Genomic DNA, 24,168 nt, shown 5'->3' with positions numbered 1-24,168 from the left:
AAGCTCTGCTCAGCAATAACAAAAACATAAAGTCATCCCTGTATTATCAATACTGTTTCCAGCCAAAATCCAAACCACAGTCTCATACTAGCTACTAGAAGAAAATTAACTCTATCCCAGACAAAACCAGCACACATGCCTGCTGCTCTCATCAAGGAAAATACCTTTAGTATCTTTAAAGGCTTTTCTTAGTAGTTCTTTACTGAAAAGCTCTTTTTTACTGATTTTACCTGAGAAAAACTCAAAATTACTGTGCTCAACAGTACAGTATTTTGAGTTATTAATTAACTAATGTAGTTAGTAAGTAATGTAATTACTAATTAATTAATGTAGTTACTAAGTAACTACACTTCAGGTCTATCTGTAGATAGTCCTGTCTAATTTTTAACATCAGTCTAACATAGAAATGCTATTCTCAAAAAGCTGTTTGCATAAAATAAGTGTACATGAAGCTTGTAAAGCTCTGCGCTTTTATTCTATGCAAATGGAACAGTAACATTTTGAAAGATACAGGATATTATAGCTCTTCAAAATTATGTAATGTGTTCTTACACTGAATCCTGGCAGGGTTTATTTGCTTTCCATATATAACTTCCCAGTTGAAGTTGAGCCAGTCATATGTATAAAATGATAATTTTTTTTTTTTGCAAGATCACACAAATTTTTTAAGATTATTTTCTGATTTGGTGCTGTGTTTCTGAAAAGCATGCAGCTCCCAAAGATGTTTGTTGTGGTGTATTGTGGACAATATAGATTTCACAGCTGGATTCCTAGTCTAGTTTAGCTCCTACATCCAGGTAAGAAAAGTTTCATAAAGCTTTAGGTCTCCTTAGACTGTATTATCTTTAATTTTTGAAAAATGTCAACGTCCTTTGAAAAACCATTATTGCAACAGATTTACAGAAATTCATCCTGCACGATATCCAAATTGCTATCTCTTATCCTAAATATGAAGAGAAATTCCATTAATTTTTTTAAACATGTGAGACATTTCGACCATTAAGGACCATTTGCTCTTGCACTATGGAACTTCTTTTATGAGAAAATACAGGAGGATCTGATAACTTTAGAGAGCACATCAGTAAATACACATACCACAGCTAAGATACTCTGAATCCTGTGTACTTAAGCAATATGGAGATGTATATTACGTTCCTGAATCTAAACAGAAAAAGAGCCACCTAGTGAAGTATCAGGGACTATTAAATATCACTGTTTGTTATAAGTACTTTTCAAATGTGCACAGACAACATCTCTAGTACATAAAGCAATAAGCACATCTCTTGACATCCTTGCTATTTATACAGCAGCACAAAGGCATAGCTACAGCATCACTCAACTATTTTGACACAAGTTGTCTATACTTTTACCTCAGTGCTATTGATGATAGTTGTTACAAATCTAAGGACTGTGATATCTCTCAAGAGTCCATCCAGCCTGTTTCCCAAACCTAAGTGACAAGGATGATTTGGTGTTACCAAGCAAAGATGGGCTGTGAGTTCACTGAAGATTCCCCTCAGACAATGTGTTTATTTTGAGTAAAACCTTTCTTCCAAAGGATAGGCTTTTTTTTATTATTATTACTATTATTCATTGGTTTTACTGTTTAGAAGCTTAAACACCACTCAAAGGAGAAAAAACAAATTAAATACTTTGTCATGGAAAGTTGGACTTGAAGCTAGGTACATCATGTGCGCAATTCTGATCAGTTCCACTAGCTCCAGTAGGATGAGGTGTCTGCAGCAGTTCACCAGAGGTAAGAATTCTTCTTTTATGTATAAATGGCTTCAGTTCAATATGAACAAAGCCAATACTGGTGTCACACTAAAGGAGTTCACAGGCTGAGGGAAAAGCAGAATTACATTATTTGTAACACCCTGTATCCCACCTTCACAACTGATGAGCTTTTTTATCAAACCATAGCATTTTCCAAACTCCAGAGGGAAAGATTTGGTGGTACTTTGCCTTTATGACAGTAAGCTTATACTATAACATATTTTATATTTCTGAATGTAAACAATTCATTTTTTATAAAGCAAGTATTTTGTCAAATATCCTCTAGTCCTTTAATTAATAAACCACACAGGGAATCCAGAACCATTTTTAATTCTATCAATAAAATGGCCTTGGCGCAAAAGGAAAAGGAAGTCAGTCAGGTAGGATTTAATTTTTTAATGAAGGATTGCATACACAAAAGAACAATAAGGCTTTGAAATAAAAGTCTCAAGGCCAATACTTGTATTATTTATACCTGCAATTATACTATTTATGCCAGTGGAATAACTGATCTGTAAAACTGTTGTTAAAATCAATGTTTGTGAGGACTGCATATTAAATATGTTACATATTACATATGTAACATATTACATAAGTTACATATTTCTGTGGTAGATCTGTAGGGTATTTTAATAGTCTATGATGTTTCAGAGAGGTGAGTTTGGCCAGTTCATCAAACTTTTCCCTATATGAAGAGAATATCTTACTAATTTTTGCTTAGTTGGCAGAAATCATATGAAATTACATATTCATGTTATATATGTTCAAGTCTCCAGCAGGCTCAGGATTTCTCTTCCTTCCCAAATGTGTTTTTCACAGGGCAGTCATGCATCTCCTTACTTTTCCATTCCTTTCTTCTTTATTACAAAAGGTATCTAAAGAGAGAAAAAGAAATAGAAATCAAGAATTACAAACATTAAAAAATAAAATCTGTATGGGATTGGATGGACCACCTACCTCATGAATTAGTCCTATAACAGTTGTTCTTAAAATACCTTGACTCAGTATTCAGAGTTAACGCACGTGGTCTCTTTTTCCTGCTTTCTTCTTCTTTCATGCACCAGGAAAAGAAATTTCTTCACAGTTCTTGCTTTTGTTGACATCATAGAGAGATTTTTAACATGGAAATTTTCTTGTCAGCAGAATGTAGCAAACCTCATGTTGCAATATTTGATGAAGAGTAGTTATGTAGATTTTATAGTGGAAAGGCATGCCCTTGCCATCTGTTTTTTTATTTGAAAGCAGATCTTCAAATAATTGACAGGACCATGGGAGGAAGGATTCATTCAGTAACAATTTGCAATTCTTTCATAAGTAGCATTATAAACTTGAAGAAGTCTGATAACTCAAGTGGGAGAATATTCAAGTGGAGAATGAAAACATGGAAGATCCATCCAACCCACAGGAGATCCTAAAGGTATGTAGACATTTTTATATTTAAAAAATGGCAGTCATAATCTTACTTTCAGTGTTACTTATATAAAAATGTTTATGTTATATAAGTAATTGAAAGTAGTTTGGCTTCATGATATTACATGTGTTGTGAGTTGACTTTGGCTGCCTAACAGACACTCATCCAGGTGCTCTACCCCTCCTCCTTCTCAGCAGGACAAGGGAAGAAAATAAGTGGAAAAAAGAAACCTAATGAGTCTATATAAGGACAGGGGGAACTGTCACAGGGCAAATACATTTGATTTGGGAGCAATTTGGTTTATTGCCAATTAAATTAGATTTGAATAGAAAAAAAATTTAAACAGCACCTTCCCCCACTCATATCTTTTTCCTAGGTCCATCTTAATTTCTTTATTCCAGTTTCTTCTACCCATCCTAACCTTCAAACTGCACAGAGAGATGGAGAGCTAAGGACTGTGGTCACGGTCAATCCAGAGCAGCTCTTCTTTGCCAATCCTTGCTCCTCACACTTTTCCCCTATTTCAATGTGGGTCCTTCTGAGGGGCTGCACTGCTTCAGAAATATCTGCTCCCATGGGGGCTCTCCAGATGCAGTCCTTCAGGAAATATCCTTCTGCTCCACAGCAGTCCTCCACAGTCTCTGTTCCAGCATCTGAAGCACTTCCTTCCATCCTCCTTCTTCGACCATGATGACACAGGGCTGTTCATAACACTTTTTCTCTCACTCCTCATTACCATTAAGTGTTTTCCCCCCTTTTAAAATATATTTTCCCAGAGTCACTGCCAGCATGGCTGAGAGGCTCAGCTATGCCATGTGTGAATCACTTGGAGGCGCCTGGAATTGTTTGTGTCCATCACAGCAAGCCACAGCCTCTCCTCACAGACACCACTCCACAGCCTCTATGGCCAGGGCCTGGGCACCTGCACCTAAGACGACTTAGAGTTTCCAGAATTAGTAATGTCTTCTGCTGCAAACACAAGTAGCTTCCTGTCTTCTCGGGGTGATACAACTTCCATTCAAACAGTGGCAAAATGAAAAGAACTAGGAATTAAAGGGCAGGAATAATGAGCATAAATACCAGGCTTCAGATCATGACGTCAGACAAGATAACCAAGCAGAGTAATGAGGAAACAAGGTGATGTATGTTATCTCGAAATTATAATAAAATTATATGGTTATATGATCTAAACATTTATCAACCAGAATGAATGCCATTAGAGTGAACTATGAATGTGTGAAGTGCATTTCTGATGTGATAGAAAACAGTAGAAAGTTGATAGGGCCCACACCAAACTCCATCATTTGGAGTTAGAGCAGATTTACTCCTGCTGACAGACCTAGAGCAGTCAGGAACCAAGAATGAAACATCCTACACACGGATCCCTACAGATCAGGTACACAAGTGGGTCCACGTGGCCCAAGTGTGCTGAGCATGACATCTGGGCCTTTGAGGATCTCAAAGACTGAACTTATTCCTCACATCTCACCTGTGAAAAGCGCAGGAACTTCCGATACGCCTATGCTAAATATATAACATAATTAAAAAAATAAAAAAAGGAAATATGGAAGCATTGCAAAGAGAAGAACAGTCCTAATCTTTGCAACGGTGAAATGCACACTGTAGAAAGGCCTGACAATCTGTCACTTATAATGTCACCTGCTAATCTGTCACATGCTAATCTTGAACACAAATTGCATTTGTCCTATCTGCATATCTCCATCACAGCCACAACACCTGAGGTCCCAGCCTTGGCTTCAACATTATGTAGACATAAGGAGATCATAGAATCATTTAGGTTGGAAAAAAATCACGATCATTTAATTGAACCTTTGACCAAACACCCATGCAACTAAACCATAGCAATAAATGACATGTCCAGTCATCACTACCAGGGATGGTGACTCCACCAACACTCTGGGCAAACTATTCCATTGCTAGACCACCCTTTCAGTGAAGAAAGCCCTCCTGATCTCTTATCTGAACCTCCTCTTGCACAGCTTGAGGCCATTTTCTCTTGTCCTGTCACTTGCTGCCTGGGAGAAGAGACCAACACCCCCCTTCCACAACCTCCTTTAGGGCAGCAGTGAGGTCTCCCTTCAGCCTCCTTTTCTCCAGGCTCAACATCAACAGCTCCCTCAGCCGTTCCTCACATAACTTACTCTCTAGACCCTTCACTGGCTTTGTTGCCCTTCTCTGGACATGCTAAATATTAGTAGAAGTTTTATATGAGTAAAGTTAGCAGGCAATGGGCCATCATATTAGTGGTGATATAATTTGCTGCAGGGAACCTCTGCAGATGCCCCTCCTATTACAGATGAACAAATACATTGTGAATAACTGGATGAATCAATCTTGTTTCTGTTCAAGAGTTGTTGAAGGGTAGCTTACAGTTTCTTTAATTATATAATTATATTTGTTGCTCAGAGTCACACAGTGAATAATTAGATGAAGGAGTTTTGCTCTGAAGGTTCACATGAGCAGTTTCTACCAACATCTGCAATTTTAAAAGTTTCAACTGGATTTCATTGCTTACGTAGGCTGTGTGCAATTGGATCTGACTCTTGCCAGTATGAGTATTGCTCTTAGAACCAGAATGTGATGTGAAGATTTACTTACAAATTCAAAATATAGATCAATCAGATGTTCTCCATCAACATTTCTGTGAACATTCCTGCCTTTACAAAAGACTATAGAGAATAATCTCAAGGCAACAGCAACAAAAATTTCTTCATTTTTCCACCTTTTATTTCACCATATATTCATGGATTAGATGTGAGATATTTGTTGACATGAAATGCTAAATCTTAACTGAAAAAAGGCATATAAATAATGTGAAAATATCTGAACAATTATCTGTTTTCCCTGCACTCACTTTTTATACACTGTAGACACAGTTAAATCCTGAGGTACTCAAATGAAGTGCTTTGACAATTAAAATTATATAGTTTTTTCCCTCCTACACAATTTTTTAAAGCTTTCAGGTGCCATTTTCTTCAAGAGTACATGGTGTACCCTACATTTAGGAATGGAAAATTTGTAAAAATTCTGAAAGCAGGAAAATGTGTATTTTTTAAGGTTGTATTATTTTCAAAGTTTAATATTTGAATTTAAAATGCAAACCCTTCCTCCTTGAAGCAAGTCAGATCTTAGGTCTTCATCAAAGAAAATCATAAGTGTAGATGAAGCCCAAGAAAGGAACCAGACTTAATATTATTATTATATGATAAGAAATTATTATTATATGGTAAGGAAAAATCACTTATCTATGAGGACAACTTTTTTTTTCTACTTTGTCCTTTTCCTTTTCTCATTTCCTTTTCCAGAGTTATCCATGTGTGGTAAGAATATTCTAATACCTAGAATAAAGCCATTAGAAAAAGAAATTAAGCACCAAGCTACCAACGGATGAAGAGTTAGCCTTAGAAGATCAAGAAAAAGTAATACAAAAAAGTGGAATCTACCTCATTTCCATTATTATTCTCTAGAAAAATTCTGGAAATGTGTTTCAAGTAAGTCATCTACCAGTGGCAAGATCATTGCTAAAATTAAACTGTTGGCAGTATCACAGAAAAGATGAAATTTGGGTTAACACACCTGTGGTATAATTTCCTCTACTCCATGCAATCATACCACCTGCCCAGGAAGAGTGAATGCACAAGCAGCAAATCTCAGCCTGGAGAAAAGGAAGTCATTTAAGTCAAGGAATGTTTAAACTGCTGTAACTTTTCATTTGCTCAAAAAATATCCTCTGAGGAAGTAGACGGGTGTTTTAGTTCACTGAACTTTCTGTTCCTCACCATGAGTAGACAAAAGTTCAGGAAAAAACCCAGATGTTCAGCTCTCGAGCTACCAGGCCCCAAGATCGCCAATTTCTCTAAAAATCATAGAACAAAAAAGTAAAGCAAAATTTTGATGCTGAAAATTTCCACATTATGGGTGACTCTATTTCTCAATAATCAAACATGCATGTTTGTTGTGCAGAATGAAAGGTGTGAGACAAAGACTGTGTTCTTTCCTACGATGCAAATTCTCAGAGCCAAAGAAATAATGAAGTGTAGGTTAAACATATTTAACTCCGATAGGTTTAACCTATAATACATTATAGATTAAACATATTTCTTTTTAACTCTGTCCCATATTCTGGTTTACATTTTGCTGAGCTCTTGGGTCAAAGACATAGCACAGAAATATCCCCATTTTGCTTTCATTTAGGGAGACAGGGATTTCCAGGGGCAGTCCTAAGCCTGGAGAGAAGGAGCCTCTGATTAAGTCTTGTCCTGGAAAGACACAGCAATAGACAGAGCAGCCCTGTCTGAAAGTGTTTTCAACAAATAATTTTAGACTCAAATTGGCCACCTACTCAACCTAGTTCTTTCAGCAGAATCAACTATATCCAAATAATTTCTTACAGTTATTTAATCTCATCATTAAAATTTTATCCAACTGCTTTGAACCTTTTATCTAGCCCATGTTTAAAAATTTCTACCACCACAAGTGCCTTTGGCCAATTTTCTGAGAGTTTATTTGTTCTGACTGTTAAAATTTCTCCATGTTAAATCCAAATTTCCCTTGCTAGCATTTATGGCTATTTCTTATCACCAGTGAATATGGAGAATGCTTCCCTCCTTTCCTCTTCACCTATTTTACAATTTATCTTTTATGTACTACAAGACTGATTTCCCTTCAGATTCTTTAAGCTAAAATATATGCCCAACAAAATTAAAGGGAGAATCCTGTATTCCAATTCCATCAAGAAAAGAAATTAAAGTCTCAAGAAAAGCTATGGTGACATCTTGTGAGCTTTACTACTTTTTATCTGGAAAATTGTTATGTCTGCCTCCTGGTTTTCCTCCTTTTGAAAAATATTTGATTATTGTAGAAAAAAAATTATTTCTTTATAAGTGAAGAAGTTTTTTTTTTTTGTTCTCAGGTTAATTTATTTTTTGTATTCTGCGTTTTTAATTAGCAGCTCTCTGCTTCAAAGCATATGTTTCATCAGATTATGGACTTTAATAGACCACAGTATCAAGCTGGTCATGTCACAATCATTAGCCATTAAAAAAGAGTTATTACATGACTTACAGAGGATTATACACTCTAAAAATAGTCAAGATAAAAAGACTTGTCAAGAAAATTATATTAACAAAGATATATAGGAAAGAAAACATCTCAGTTATAACTAGGTTTTAAAAACAGTGCTACTGTTACCTTCTTTCAGCAAGAAAATGAACCTTTAAAATATATCTCATCTGATAAAAGTCTCTTAAGGCTGTGACCTATTCAAGTGACAGTTTAATCTATAAAGATTGCATTTAAGTTTAAATAAACCATTTTTCTTGCCCATGTAATAGACTAAGAACTCATGGTCAGTGAATTGTGAAGAGGAGTAACTTACTGGAGAATGACCAGTTATTTCTCCATTTGCATTAACTACTTGCTTGAATTTGTGCCAGTACAAACTTCAGTATAGACTGTTCAGAATATAGCTCATTCTCTAGCACCTCAACTTCATGTTTCACATCACCCTTGCTCATATAACACACATCCAATGCCCTTTTGCATTCTTCCAATTAGCATGTGAGCTGTGCTTGCTCTGGGAGCTGCATGTGTGGTATTGCCTTTGGAGAACCACTCCTGACACTGCAGGTTTAGCAGCCTTGCCACTGATAACATTCAGATTCAATGCCAGCAGGTAAGAGAAGAAAAAAGCTGTTGTTGTTGCTGGAGACTTTGGGGGCTGGAAGGGAGGTAGACTCTGCAACTGATCTAGGATTAAGCCATGGCTTCTGTGCCCAGTGCTAGAGTCAGAGGTATTATCTATGCAACTGCTTTCTGCCCCTAACTAGCAATGATTCTGGGTTTTTTAAACTGTTATCCTTAAAGACTTCAAAATCCTTCTTTCAGGGTATTGCCCTTGACATTTTAAGTTAATTTCTTGCCTTTTCCCTTGTATTTCTCTGCAACTGGCTAATTTTGCCTTCAATCTATCATCTTCACCTCAATGTTTCATTTCATTGTTACCTGGTCAAAGTAGCTGATTACAGCCTTTTAAAGGTAGCTAAAACAAGAATAATAAAGCTAGTCCACATTAACAGTTTGCTGACCAGAAACAAGGTTGTCACCTGGCAGCTTTTTTAACAAACTAGAGGAAGCGGATAGATCAGGCTCTCTACTTGACATCGTTCAAGGCCAGCTGTGGACATGACAGAGCAGGAGTTAGGCATGTATTGCACTGATCCCGAAGGCAAATACCCACAGAACCAATCTAACATCTCAGCACTTTGAAGGAGATATCTGTGAAAGCACAAAGCTCCTGGCTACTCATGTCCAGAGAGCTCTGGTTTCAGGAGACACTGTTTACACACTTAAGGGTTATCATGAGTGAAGTGATCCCTGCTTTAAGAAGCAGCACTTCACAGACTTTCACTGTAAGTTTGAAACTTCATTGATGTCAGGGGCCAGGAACAAACAAGGCACTACTAATCAGCAATTTGCCTTGTGATCTTGTGTTTTCACATGAATTTTAACTAGTTAATTTAATTGCTAATTTGAGAAAAAAAGGAAAATGTTTTCTAGAATGTAAATTTTGGGGGATCAACTCTGTTTCTGTTTGGACGATGCATTTTGAAACCTCAGAGGAACATATACCTGGAAGGTCCAGTGGTAGATTCTAGGAACAGGGCAAGGTTATCCTGGGTACTGTGCCATCAGGGAAGCCCTAGGTGGCACAGCCAACTCTAAGAAGGGAAATTCAGTCCCTCATATTACATCATATTCCATGTCACAGCAGAGTCATCTAAAAAATAGTCCTATGTTAATGCTTTTCTTATATTTGATTTGATAAATTATTTTCTTATATTTACACTCAACTGTGTCACTGCAGACATGAAGTGCATTATGCCCCAATAGATTGTGCAAAGATTTAGCTAGTATTTGGGTCCTTAAAATAAATAAAACCCACTGCTAAATCGTAAAACTTATGCTTTATCATCTTTTATATTAATGTCAATAATATGTAATAATAATTAATACCATGCCAATCATCTTTTATACTAATATAATAAAGTAACTGATGCATTTTACTTTTGCTGAGCATTTGCAATTTCGTGTCTGTAACTTCTAGTGACATGAGTAAGACTGGGGTTATAGATGGTATTTGATTTTCTTTCATACACCATATAAAGTATGACACATTGCAAGCACTGTTGCCATTTTTTTTATTAAAGTTGAACCTACACTCCTGCTTAATTTGCTTCAGCATGTCCTATGGAATTACTATTCTTCTTCAGAAGAGCTGTGACATATGATATTGCAGAAAGAATTTAGATGACACCAAACAGGATGTCTTGCTACAACAAACCTGTATACAGCCCTCTGTCACTTTCTGTCAGAGAAGTGCGATAGGTATTGATGAGGACCATGCTTCTTTTTCTCCAGACCACTACTTTTTTTAAGCAGCAGACAGTAAGGGAGGGAGGGGCAGGCAGGGGGAGAAATAAGGGCACAAATTTCTAATTAATCCTTCATGCCCCACATTTTCTGTCTTGATAATCTATATTTGGTCTGGCTGTGATAGAGTTATCCGTCTTCATAGCAGCCTATATGCTGGTTCATTTTGGATCTCTGACTAAACTGATGACACAGTTGTCTCCCACTTTTATCTGAACATCTCCTGAACAGTGAGTAGGCTACAGGTAGGTGAGAAACAGAGGGGTCTAAGCCAGGACAGCCAACCTGAGCTGGCCAAAGCAATATTCCATACCACATGAAATTGTTTTTAGCAATAAAATCTCAAGGAAAGAAAGACTGGGGGGTGATGTTTGTATTTATGGCATTACACATGCTGACATTCTGTTTTCCAAGCAGAAAAGTACTGAAAAGTAATGGATTAATGCCTGTTTTTCCCCTTCCTTGCATATTCAGCTTTTGCTTCAACTAGCATATTGTTTTGATCTCAATCCATGAGTATTTTCACTGTCTAATTTTTCCTGATACTAGGGGAAAAGGGGAGTGAACAAGCAGGTGAGTGGGTTCTAGACTGCTGACTAGGGTTCACCCACTGCATAAGCTTTATGATTTTCATCTAAGCCAGAGCAACTCTGATATTTGGCTTCAGTTCAACCATGGCTTTATTTCTATCAGCAACATAAAACAACAACAGCTGCCATTATATAAGCTCAGTAAGACACTTGCAGGTATATCAGAAAGCCAACATTTCTGTGATTAATTTCTTGCTAAACTTAGCAGCAGTGTTAGGCTCTCATGAGTTAATTTCTGTTGAATGCATACAATGCAAATATGCTCTCCATCAGCAGTGGCAATATATACCTTCTTATTTCACATCTTTCTTCAGAAACATCTGCACTAAACAATGCAGTAAAAATCCTTTGTTATAAACTTTTTTCATGTTCAGCTTTTTCACATGTCCTGTAGCACTGAATCAGAGATATTTATTCATTTACTTTACACAAACATGCAACAGGCTGTCTACCTTTCCTTTCCAAGGAGCCAATGCAATAGAGCACTGTGCACATGTAGAACTTACACATTTTGCTACATTTAAATATCAGGTGCTTTTCACTTCTTTATAACTATTGTATACAGCACCTAGTCAGCACATTGCAGCAGGTAACTCTTGGGAAGTAGTGATTACTTAGTTCCCAAATGCAACGGTTCTCCTGAAAGAGGCAATTTTAACTGGATGTCCACCATCTTACTGCTGCGCATTTATCTACTTCTGGAGGGAAATAAGGTATCTTTTCTGCTTTGCACTATAAAGTGCAAAAATCTGATTGCTGTTTTAATCAGATTTTTCAAAGGGACAAAGAACAGCTTTAATAAGTTAGCAAACATAACCCTGTCCTGGCTTCAGCTAAGGTAGAGTTAATTTCTTTTCACGAGCTGTTACAGTGCTATGTTTTGGATTTATAGTGGGAATGGTGCTGATAACACAGTGATGTTTTGGGGTTTTGCTAATCCATGTTTATTCTAAATCAAGAACTTTTTTTTTCCCTAGTCTTATGCTCTGCCAGTGAGGAGATATAAAAACAAATAAAAAAACCAACCTGGGTGGAAGCATAGGTGGCACTGCAGGAAGGTGACTCTGACTAAAGTGATATTCAACACTCTAGACCATTATGCCCAAAATATAAACCAGAGGAGTTACCCTGTTATCCTCAAGGGAAACCACTCTGGGTTTGGGAAGGGGGTCTGGGATCTGTCAGTGAGTTCTGAGCAATTTCACTGTGCATCACTTGCATTTTTTTTTCCTTTTTATTATCATTATTGTTTATATTTATTACCGTATTTGACTTTATTTTCAATTATTAAATTGTTTTTATCACAACATACAGGTTTTACTTTGATTCTCCTCCCCATTCCACCAGAGTGGGAGGAAATGGGGGAGTGAGTGAGCAGCTGCATGGTGTTTCATCTCCAGCTGGGCTTAAAACCACTACAAACCCATTATCTTTTAAATCACAATTTTAAGACAAGGCTTTGGGAACTCAGCTTCTAGTATTTGAACAACTGAGACTGACAGTACCACATCACACAACTGCATAAAAGAGGAAGACTTGGTGACAGATGAATCATTTCTCAGATTATAATCTGTTACACATAAACCTTTTTTCTTTTTCTGAGTCAGACACTTTTTTAGATATAGCTTTCACACTTCCCAGGTTCAAAAAATTATAGCATAAAAAATATTGCCTTTATGCACAATACCCAGTGAAATTTCCGATTTTTTTACCCCCACCTAGGATTTTCCAAAGTCAGTCTTTAATATCTTAAAGAAACCAGTCCCCACATTTTTTTTCAGAACGGTACCCTCAGCAAGTAATAAAACTTGAAAAATGCATAGTACCCTGACTCATCCTAACAGAAGATTGTTAAATGCTTCATAGGTCATAGCAGATGGGATTAAAAATGAGGAAAGGTGTCTCAATATGATGCTGAAGTAAGGAGAAAATTTTTTTGTCCCTGAAAATGAAAAAAGATAAAACAGAAATCTCTTTGCTCTTGCATATACAAAATATGTGAAATGGAGATGACCTTATCTTTTGCTTTCAGTGCTGCCACTGTGGGCTAGATATGCTCACAACATCCCTGCCAGACAGGGTGACATACAGACACCCAGTGTGTGAGTTTTGAAGGCCTCTGGACAGAAATAAATGCTGAGGTGTTCTGCTTAGCTAATATAGGCATTTGTCAGCTCATGTCTGTTAGACAAACCAAGTTTCTGCTGCAAATCACAGGCTCTACGAGTTTTGTGAAAACTCAGTAAGGAAAATTTTTGTGAGGAGGAGATGAAAGCTCTTTATAAATCTGTTGTTTATGGGCTTAACTGTGAATACAGATGTTTAGTTTAGACACCACTGTTAAAATATTTTGACTTTGATGTTAGAGAATGATCTAGCAAATGTTAGTCCTGTCATATGTAGCCTTAATTTCACTTTAAAGTCTCTATGACTAGATTCTTGTTGTCACTATCAACAAAAGAAAAATATATATATTTACTCGTTGCTAACAGAAAATAAGGAAATGTTTTTTTCCATAACCATTTTAAAACAACATACTTAAACATTTTCCTTTGATGGATCAAACCAAGATACTATAGCAACTTTAACATTTATTTAAGAAGGCAGTAGCTGTCAGTACTGCAAGCTTCTTTGCCATCAGCTAGACTTACAGTGCTTAATATCCTTCCTTTCACTTCCCAAACACTGTCATTAACTATTAGTGTATCACTAGATGAGCTTTGTTTAATTTAGCAATCTTCAATATGAAACATTCTCCAAACAGCCTTCATTACCATGCATGACCAGGAAAGAAAGTACTTTTTTTTTTGTAGCAGTTCTTGAGGACAGGATGTGCCAAAGCCATATGTGCATCAGTTTGTGTGGTGCTACTGAAGCATCTGAAGCAAAGCTTCTCTGGCAAAGCAGAACAGGAGCAGACCCTGGGCAATAAAAACACACTACAACACTGACACCTGTTGGTAACAAGTATGCTAAACTGTGACAGCATCTATACAGTCCTACGTTTTCAGAAGATCCAAGAGTTCAATCTTAATTAATACACCTACATGTCCACATGCAAGTCACTCGGATATGAAAACCAAATGCAAGACAAAATGCAAAGATTTGATGCCCAGTCTTTCTGGAAGTAGATACCCATATCTGCTGACATCCATGTGCAGCTGATGTCTAACAACAGTTCCAACAAATAAATACACACCAGCATTTATCGCATGTCTAGAGACTGTTTCCTGAGATCCGCATGTCAACTAGAGTAAGCAATGTGTCCTGCAAAGCACCAGAAGGCTTAGTGTAATTTAAACACAAAAGCTTTTCCATCTGGATCACTCTAAGGGTAAGATGGAACCTGGAAATGAAATACCAGTCTTCAGGACAGCAGCAGTTTAAATGAAAGCTGTCTAAGAACAAACTAGCAAAGTATCTTTTCCACTGCTCCCTTCCTATAAAAAAGTGAGATGAGTGAAGAGTGAAGTTGTACTGTGGCACTCCTCCTACCCTAGCAGTGGGCTGAGCTGTTTTATGAGGAATTGCTAGAAGAGGAGGCAAGCTTTACAGAAAAACAAACTGAGGCAACAGGATCTGCTTGCTTTTTAGCATAACGACAAGCTTCTCTACTGCCCTACTTACTGGTTGCCCTCACAAATAATAAACACTTACTTACTACTATAATCAGCTATGATAATTACACTCCAGAACAAAGATGTGTGATTTGAGAACTGAAGCTTTCCAAGTTCAGCACCTAATGACAAAGCCAACTTTCATGACTCTGTTCCAGAGTGTATTTAGCAAAGCAAAGTGGCACAATAGTAACAGCCATCTAAACTCTTGCTGACCTAAAAAGCAATGTTTCAGTATGTGCCCTGTGTTTTCTACTCTATGGCTCCAGCATTTTCGGAAAGAAGCAACATCAGCAACAAATTGAACACTAAATTGAATTGGCAGCAAATCCTGTAGTCATTCAAGGTCACAATAGTCTCGTCTTTACTTGTCTGGTGATTGGTAGGCTCCTTTTCAACAGTTAAATAATTAATTCAGCCTTCAGCAGAACATTTCCTCTTCCAGCATAAATGAGAGTTCAAAAAACGTTCCAGTTCCCAGTTTGTGTCATGTATGGGCTTCAGCACTCTCCCTGCCACCTGTGTGCCCTTCTTTGCTCAGAGAAATGGTGTCTTGATCAAAGAACATTACTACATCTCCTCAACACATTACTAACTCCTAGATGTGCTTTATGCACTACTGTGATGCCAGTACTTACAGGAAAGAAAACAAGGGATAGGATCAGCCTAGATATTCAAATCTGCAGAAAGTAAGTTAGATTGGCAGACCATGATTAGCCAAACTGAACTGTGTTCAGTGTAAGATCTAAGCCTGATTATCTCACAGGGCTCTTCCCCTCCCAGCTATGACATGATTAATTCTGAGGTAATTGTCTGTGCTAGTCATTTGTATCTGAAATCTGAAAGAAAAAATGGCTAAGATTCACCTGAATTCAAGGTGATTAAGACTTCAAGTAAGATCTTCTTTGTTGTGGTTCAGTCTGTTTCAGAGTTCTGGAGTATAGGATCTGTGAATGAAACCAGACAAAGAAAATACTGAGTTTTGTAAGACAGAAGGATGAGAGAGAAATGGCATAACCACTTCTTTTTATTTTTTTTTTTTTAATTTCTTTACTGGAAATATATTCTGGTTAATATGGATCCAGCATGATGCTCTGAGTCACAAGGGGACATGCACCAGATCACGGGAGTCAGTGACTTTAAACCTGTTTCTCTCACCTTGCCCATTAAAACAAAAAAGCTTCATTCACAGCAGAATAAACATTTCAAATAAAACAGAGAAAAGACTGGAGAAACTCCACCTAACTGGTAACATCTCCCAAGAAAAGTACTAGTGGACTATATGCTGAAAAAACACCCTCACACACACTGACAGCATTAGCAGAATTTCATACTCATCACTGCAGGGACCACGTATTCCTACATGTTTGTGAAACAGCTACAACCATAATTTATCCACAAATCTAATCAGAGAATCTGGAGATTAAACCAGTGAAAATATTAAGTCCCAGCACTTCTGCAGTTCTTTCACAGCCTTCCAACTCCTCCAATACACAACAAATAAATTGGTGTAAGTCTTTTGTGTAAAACCTTTCACATTTACTGCCACCGGCTTTTGAGGTTGTGGGTTTTTAGTAAAGGAATGATGCAAGTACTTTATTAAAGGCAAAATGCACAGTTCATGCTGAACTAAAATAATTGAGTTGTGAGTGACAAAGTAATTATATATATCCTGGGTATTTAGCTATTTTTATATTATAATTACTAGCTTTGCTGCATCAGGAAGAATAGAGTGCTCTCAAAGATTAAGAATATGGTGTGAGTTGATATACAAGAATGCAAATTTCTTCTTGTAGATTGTCCACCAAATTAAAAAGTTGCTTGTCACTAATCAGTAAACTCATGTGTCTGAGACTTGGTGATGTTACTAACCTTACTTATTTTAAACCTTTGATCAAATGACCATCTTTCTTCATGATCCATGACATTTTTTCTGTTAATATTCACTCCAGCCTTTAAGTCAGAATCATTATTTCAGAATATAATATTAAATGTCAATATTGATTTGTTGTTGCTATGAAGTCTCTTACAGCTGATTTAGTGATGAAACAAGCTGAAGGACTGTAGGTGTTGCTACACCTACATGCATTTTGAGGTGCATGTTTGCATGTTTACACCTGCTGCATCATGCAATATTAAACACTACTTTGATACAAATACCTCTTTTGCACATACTTTGCAGTCATGAATATGGTAGAAATTGAAGCAACAGAATTTCTTAAAAAGCAGGAAAAAAACCCAACATTGAAGAATGATTATCTGAGATTCATGAGATTAGGTCTGCAATTTGAAATGCAAGGTAAAAGAATATTAACCAGAGGCTTGGCTGCAGATGTATTACAAAATCCATTTAGATATTTGACTGATTCCTCATTTTATTAAATTTTATATTATATGGGCATAATAGTATTCTATAAACATTTCACCTTTTTTAGAAAAATCAAATTATTTTGTGGATGCTCTTATATTAAGCTATCCAGAGCAATGAATATAGTTAACAGTGTAGATGGTGCCATTGCCTGACTTAAAATAGAAGAATAATGTTTACCAAATGGCATGATCATGTCAACCTAAAGCACAGTGTTGGATTTCCTCCTGTTCTTGGGCAAAAGAACCTCATTCAGAATGGCCTCAAGAAGCTGGTGCCAGGGGCTGCCTTCCCAGAGTTTCTGCACACAGCAGCAGCTCTGCTGGCCAGGCCTGCTACTTCTCAGTGCAACAGAGCACTGATCAGCCAAGCAGCTGCAATGGACACTGCCTACTGCTCCTCACCTTTCAGGATGGAATGAACTAAGCAGAAAATTCTGTTTCTCGCATAGTAAACTTTCCTCTGTGACTGAGAGCACATTCTGCTTGGGTTTGTTTACCAGTTCCTTATGTTTTATTAACCTAATTAAGGTTGTATTCACTGTGAGGAGGAAATTTTCCCCTCCACTTCTAAAAATGGCATTCCTTATCCCTCCTGCTATTCATGAAGTGGATTCTGCAATGCCACGCCATGGCAGCTCTGTATCTTTCCCACACTGAGTGTTATTATGAAATATTTAGAATATTTATAGCAATAGAATTTACCTACCAAAGCAAGAAGGATTTGCATTTTCTGATAGGGGATTTTGACCAGTCATCACACTAGTCAAGTGCACTGGCACCTTGTCTTCTCTGGCAAAACTGCAGTCATTTTGTTTGGCTGAGGACCTAGCCACAGTTAGCTGTGTCTGTGCTGTTGCCAAATGGGACTATTACAATGCATTATACGTGTGGCTGGTTTGAAGACCACCTGGAAGCTTCAGCTAGAGCAGTATGTAGTTATCCATGAGATTAACAGTGCTGGCTCTGAGGCACACAGTACAATAACTTTCCCAGCACCGAACTTTCCACCTACTTTCATATGGCTGTGAAGTGGAAGCGACACTCTCTCGAGCTGCGTACGAGGCAGCCGCAGGCAGCCTGTTTCTGCAGCAGAATTTTAGATCAACTGAGCTGTGCTAGCTTGGAATCTGAGACTGCAGACTTAGGGCAGTCTCGCTGCAATCCTTGACAGAACAGTCCTCACCTACCTGGCAGAGCCCACAGCAGAAAATCAAATGATCAGCACAGTAGAATACATGTCAATTTTTCACAAACCTCTGCTGTAACAATTGATTTTTAAGTTTTTAGTACAGGGTGACTGCAATCCATGTATAAATGTTGACACAGACTTGTGGAGTGGTATACTAACGCCCCTAGCAGCAATACTAATAAGTTCATGGTTATACATTTAAAAATCTCATATTTAGAGATTAGAGCATAATCTATTATTCCCAAGAGTAATGAAAAATACTAAACAGCAAACAAGGAAGTACAGATTTCACTATTTTTAATTTTCTCTATTTTCTTCTATCAAAGATCAAGCACTTGGGCTTCTCTAGTCCTGCTCTTTATGTGTCCCCACCATAGCTTACACATTATTTTCCTGACAAGCCTCATCCCTCATATCACTGAAGGATTTATATTCTGCTGAGCTCAACTGAGTAGTTAGATAGTCAGAATCTGATCTCATTACATGTGTGTCAGCAGAACTAACTCCAGGGAAGTCAATGGAACCAAGCTGATTTACAAACTTGGAGCCAAATATTTAATTTAGTATCCAACATCTGTCATAACCTCAAATTGAAACTCTCCATGGACATGACCTACATTCCTAAAACTTACAGATGGTATTTTAATATTTCTATAAAAAGAAAAATCTTGTGTGCCAGTGTACTCAGTTCTTCACATCTGAAATATCTGATATGCACCCTAATTCCTCAAGGACCATTTATAAGGGCAGCCAGTTGGAGCTAAGACAAAAGGGATAGGAAGAGAAAAGAAGGCAACTGTGCCAACTGAAATGTCAAGGTGCTGGCTAGCCTAAAGCTCAGTTCCAAAACTAATTGGAAAGGAGAAGTCATATATACATACATATATATACTTGTCCTGAAAAGTCTGGAATTATCAGTGCTATCTCAGAATAGCTTTGAAACGATTTTTCTTTCAGTTTTTGATGAAGGAGTCTAATATATATGCTGCTTCAGAGTTAAACAGAGTTTTGATGTTTGGACATACTTTTTCCACTTAGGCTCTTTCTCTCTGCATTTTACACTGCAAAGAGCATTGAGTAATGTGAATGTTTTAGCTGTAGTTGTTGTTTGTGTATAAACTTTTGTTAAAACAAGTACTGCAGAATAAATGACCTTTATGCAGACACCTATTAAGGCACTAAAAGGCTTGGCTACATTCATCTGAGACGCGTATACATAATGTTTGGAACAATAAAGGGATCAGCAGCTGCAAGGGGTTTGAATTGAATTCTTCAACAATAGAAAAGTTTTTCAGCCCCAAATACCACCAAAGAGAATTTTTTGCAGATAATCCAGAAGAAAGAAAATAATAAAAAAAAAATGCTAGCCAACTTTGCAGCAGTTAGCATAAGGGTGCCATCTGAAACATGTCAGCTTAAGAGTGTCCCATAGTACCATTCTTTTACACAACCATAGTATTCAGAACTGTTTCCCCAAATAATCCCAGATGGCAAGCCACAAAATTTCAATTCATTTTAAAAGCTTTCTTTGCTGTTATTATGTGATTGAAAGTGCAAAAGCAAGTTGCCATTCTCATGGCACTATTTGCATTGGCTATTATCCCCTAAAATCCCCTTTAAACAGCTACATTGTCAGCCCATAGGCCTCATTTAGAACTACAAAAAAGACCAGATTAATTCGATCAAAGGGAGAGCCAAGTACAAAATGCACTTTTCAAACTGTATCAGAGTAGGTTCCCTTTACAGATCGCTGCGTGGCTAGAGCAATGCAAAAAACCCTTGCCTGAAATAAAGCACTAACAGAAATAGCTGTGCATGTTTCACATGAAGCTTTTGGGGCTCTTCCAGGGTAAATCTCTCACTACAAATGACTACAATAAAATATATTTTAACATAAGTAAACTAAGTAGCCAAGCATCCATTTTTGTCCGTTTGGCTTTCTGCCACCAATTTCAGGAGGCACTGATGTAGTGCTTGGATAATTTAGCCAGCTATACACATTCCTGAAGTCTCTGTCTATTGGAATTATTAATTAATTAATTAATCATTGAGCAATGAACCTTTCAAAAGATACAGCTAAGTCCCCCCATGACTATTTTTTTTCCTAGGGTAAAAAAATCATCACTGATGAAGCAATAAAATAGTAAAAGCTTTTGGTATCATTTCTGCAAAATATTCTTTTTCTTAATCTAAGGTGAATCATTTTGAGTCAAGCACAATTCAGGCTCATAGATTTACAGCCAAAAAGGTTCTAGTGGCTTTCCAGTCTCACCTGGGTTTGATGACAGGCAATAATGCTGATATTTTTGTTTTTCACAGAAGCTCCTTCGGTGTCTCTGAACCCTCTCGTTCTCTCAGTCTCTACTGGAGTTTGCTTAGTGATCCTGCCATCAGTTCTCTCACCCTCGGTCTGAAGCAGTTTCTTCAGCAGCTGCTTTTGTGTACTGAGAAGAACATTTTACAGGGTAAAGAGCTGCAGCACAAAGGTAGAGCAACTGAACACGTGCAGCAATATGTGCCATTGCCTCTTAAAGGACACATCAGGCTGAGAGAGACAAGCTGAAAGGCTGAGCACCTGCAACTAATATTATACTCATCTGCTGTAGAATAGAGCTGACTGGATGCTTTTGTTTGCCACTTCCAATGGGGTTTAGATTTTTGAACAGTACCCTTTTAATATAGCTGTTGTATTTGTGTACTTCTTATATATTATGGAATGTTTGTGAAGTGTTAGTAATAAACACTGTGTAGCAAGAAAGTGTTCCTGTGGAGACAAAAACAGCTCCCACTAAGACAAAAGGCCTTGACAAATCTATATAAAAGATGTAGATTTGTAAATATTTTTAACTTGCTAGCATACAAACCTTTTTTTTTAATTCATAATTATGAAAGCCATTATTTGTAATATTAGGAAAAATAAAAGAGAAAAAGTTAAGGTAAAATTAGTTATGTTTTTCAAGGGTTCCCTTTTTTTTAAAAAGCATACAGTTAGACTGCAAAATAATATATATGCAATTAGAGATACAGTTTGAGCTTTTAAAAATCTGTCAGATGTAAACCTTTGCACATCATTCCACCTCTTCAAAGGAAATAAATGCCAGAAGTCAAAATCAGTCAAAATTAGGGGTTTGGGACTTTGTTCAGAGTAGTATACAGAAAAATACTTTAAATAAGCTGCTTTGTCCTCAAAAAATAACTTCAATTAATATTTGTCCCAGATATATCTTTACCATAAGAGATGGATTATTACACTAGGTTTGTAGAATCAAGTACCCATGATGAGATCCAAAAACACTTTTAGATGTCCAATTTTCTATGAAAATATCTATTTTAAGCATGAAGATCTTCAAGCACATGCTATGGGGTTTTTGCCTAGTCCTGAAAATGCCTAATCACTCCTTAATTCCCAACAATAAAGTCCCGTTAACTGCATGAGGCTATAAGTATTCCCAGAGGAGGCTGCATTATCTGGAAGCAAAATGCAGCTCCCAGTTAGATCACCTGTAGTGGTTGGACACCTTGGACAAGCTCTAAAATCCTCACATTGCATCAAGGGTGTCCATGTTGAAATCCAGTCTTGGCTAGCTTTTACCATCAAACCAATGCAGCTTCTACAGAGATACGCTTTTCTTACATGTTGAAATTGTTTCTATTGTGTGTGCTTAGAGCAGACTGAAGTCACCCAGGACTTTACAGATGTCAGCAGTTTCAAGTTTCTACCTAATTCACTCTCATTCATATGAGTTACAAACACTTGTAATCTGTTCCATCCAGTTTAAACTGCCATATTTTCAAACTGAATAACAGAATACTGAAGAAAGGATAGTGATATACCATGTTCTAACATCACATGCATGCAAATCCAGAAGAACTTTGTCAAAATCAGTGGAATTAAAATGTCATACAGGAAAAAAATGGTTCAGACCAAACAGTTTTCACATTCTTCCAAGATCCAAAGGCTCTAAGCATTAAACTCAGTCTGAGCTTAGAATAAGTCTGAGACCCTTGAAATCTGTCCTACAGATCCACTTTCTTTTTTAATTTCCTTTGCTGTTGTTAGTGTGAAAACACTAGATTTCAAGGCTTCTAAGTGTTGTTATTTCCTTAGACTGGGTTTTCATAAGTCACCCATTAATGAAATCCCTGTGATTTCAGTGAAAATTGAAAAAAGTGAAAAGTGAAAAAGAAAGTGAAAGGTTTGTAATAGCATGATATAGTTTTCCTTCAGTATTAACAATCAGACTTCTTCTAGCAGAAATTAAGCCATAAGAAGGGTTTTTTTCAGACAAACCTACAGCAGAGAAATAAAGGTTGGTAGCATCTTTCAGTTTCACAAATATTTTGATGTGTAGGAAATTAGTAGTTGTTGATAATCTTATTAACAGACACAATATTTTTTATCACTGAACACTCACATCCATCCAAATCTTGTTTTGATTTCGCCATTTGTATGTTTACCATATTATTCAGAAGACTTCAGAGAGAAGCTTCTAACTCAGAGCTGTAGGAAGGAGTATCCAAAGTCAACAGAATTACAGAATGCTAGGGCTTGGGAAGGACCTGTGGAGAACACATAGTCTAAGCCCCCTGCTGAAGCAAGTTCACCTAGAGCAGTTTGTACAGGATCACATCCAGGTGAGTTTTGAGTAACTCCAAAGAAAGAGATTTCACAATCTCTCTGGGCAGCTTCTTCCAGTACTCGTTGTTCTCAAAGTAAATAAACTTTTCCTCGTATTCTAATGGAATTTCCTGTGTTTCAGTTTGTGCCTCTTGTCCCTCCTACTGTCACTGAGCACCACTGAAGAGAGCCTGGCTCCATCCTCCTGACACCTGCCCTGAAGATATTTGTGTACACTGATAAGGTTCCCTCTCAGTCATCTCTTCTCCAGGCTCAACAGGCCCAACTCCCTCGGTCTTTCCTCATAAGAGAGGTGCTCCAGTCCCCTAATGTCATGATTTAGGAATGGAATTCCCCAGTTTAGTACTCCCATTGAAAAGAAAACTTTAGGCTGCTCTCCTCCCACCTTCAATGGGAAACACAAAAGAAAGAGGTGACAGGTTGAGATAAGAACAGCTTATGGGAAACAGCAATGAGATAAGAAAACAAACAGCAAGACCATCAGTGTTACCTCAAAAAGTGTACAGACAGAGGGTGATTTACATGCAAAATGCTAACAAAGCCCAACCTGAAGACACCTGATCATCTCTATAGCCCTCTGATGGACTCTCTGGTACTTCCTTGTCTTTCTTGACTGCTGTGTTAAAATGGCCTGAGACAAATGTGTTCTCAACCTGGGAGCTGGAAGATGCCATATGGGGTTCTCCTGGAAATATATCCTGCAATACACAAGGCAAACTAATAAGGTAAAATGAGGATGAGCAGAGAATGGACAGTGCTTTGGCAGAATCAAAAAATCACTGCACTGGTTAAGTAGAAAAACGAATATGAGGAAATATACCAGAACTAAAATAAGGTGAGAGATTACAGCTGCACTCTTGCATTATAACAGAGTGGAGAAAAGGATTGTCTTTTCCTTATCCTAATCCTATTATTCTCTACCCCACTATCTGCCCATTACTTAATCCTCCCATGAAGATGTCAAATTTGGAAGCAAAATTGCAAAAAATCCACAGCTTGATAGTACAAACAGCCCAGCACAATGAGGCCTGGTAGTGTAGTAACTAATCTGTGAACAGCTCTTGCCTCACAGGTGGCACCAATAAAGTCAGTTTGAGTCTTTCTGCCTCAGTGCCTCAGATGGG

The 24,168-nt window shown here is 37.4% G+C and overlaps 1 long non-coding RNA gene across 1 annotated transcript; it reads right to left on the bottom strand.

The window, feature by feature from the left end:
• Positions 1-2,627: 2,627 nt before the first annotated feature.
• Positions 2,628-22,849, bottom strand: LOC147653465 (uncharacterized). The gene is made up of 3 exons (XR_015286205.1): positions 20,678-22,849; positions 15,713-15,793; positions 2,628-4,230 (listed from the first exon to the last, which is right to left on the bottom strand). It is a non-coding gene; the product is annotated as an uncharacterized LOC147653465 (long non-coding RNA).
• Positions 22,850-24,168: the final 1,319 nt, after the last annotated feature.

Source organism: Cyanistes caeruleus, chromosome 4 (assembly GCF_971803275.1).
Source record: "Cyanistes caeruleus chromosome 4, bCyaCae1.hap1.1, whole genome shotgun sequence".
In the NCBI taxonomy this organism is placed as follows: domain Eukaryota; kingdom Metazoa; phylum Chordata; class Aves; order Passeriformes; family Paridae; genus Cyanistes; species Cyanistes caeruleus.
Note: the sequence above shows the minus strand (reverse complement) of the source record. Positions and strands in the feature narration are given on the sequence as shown.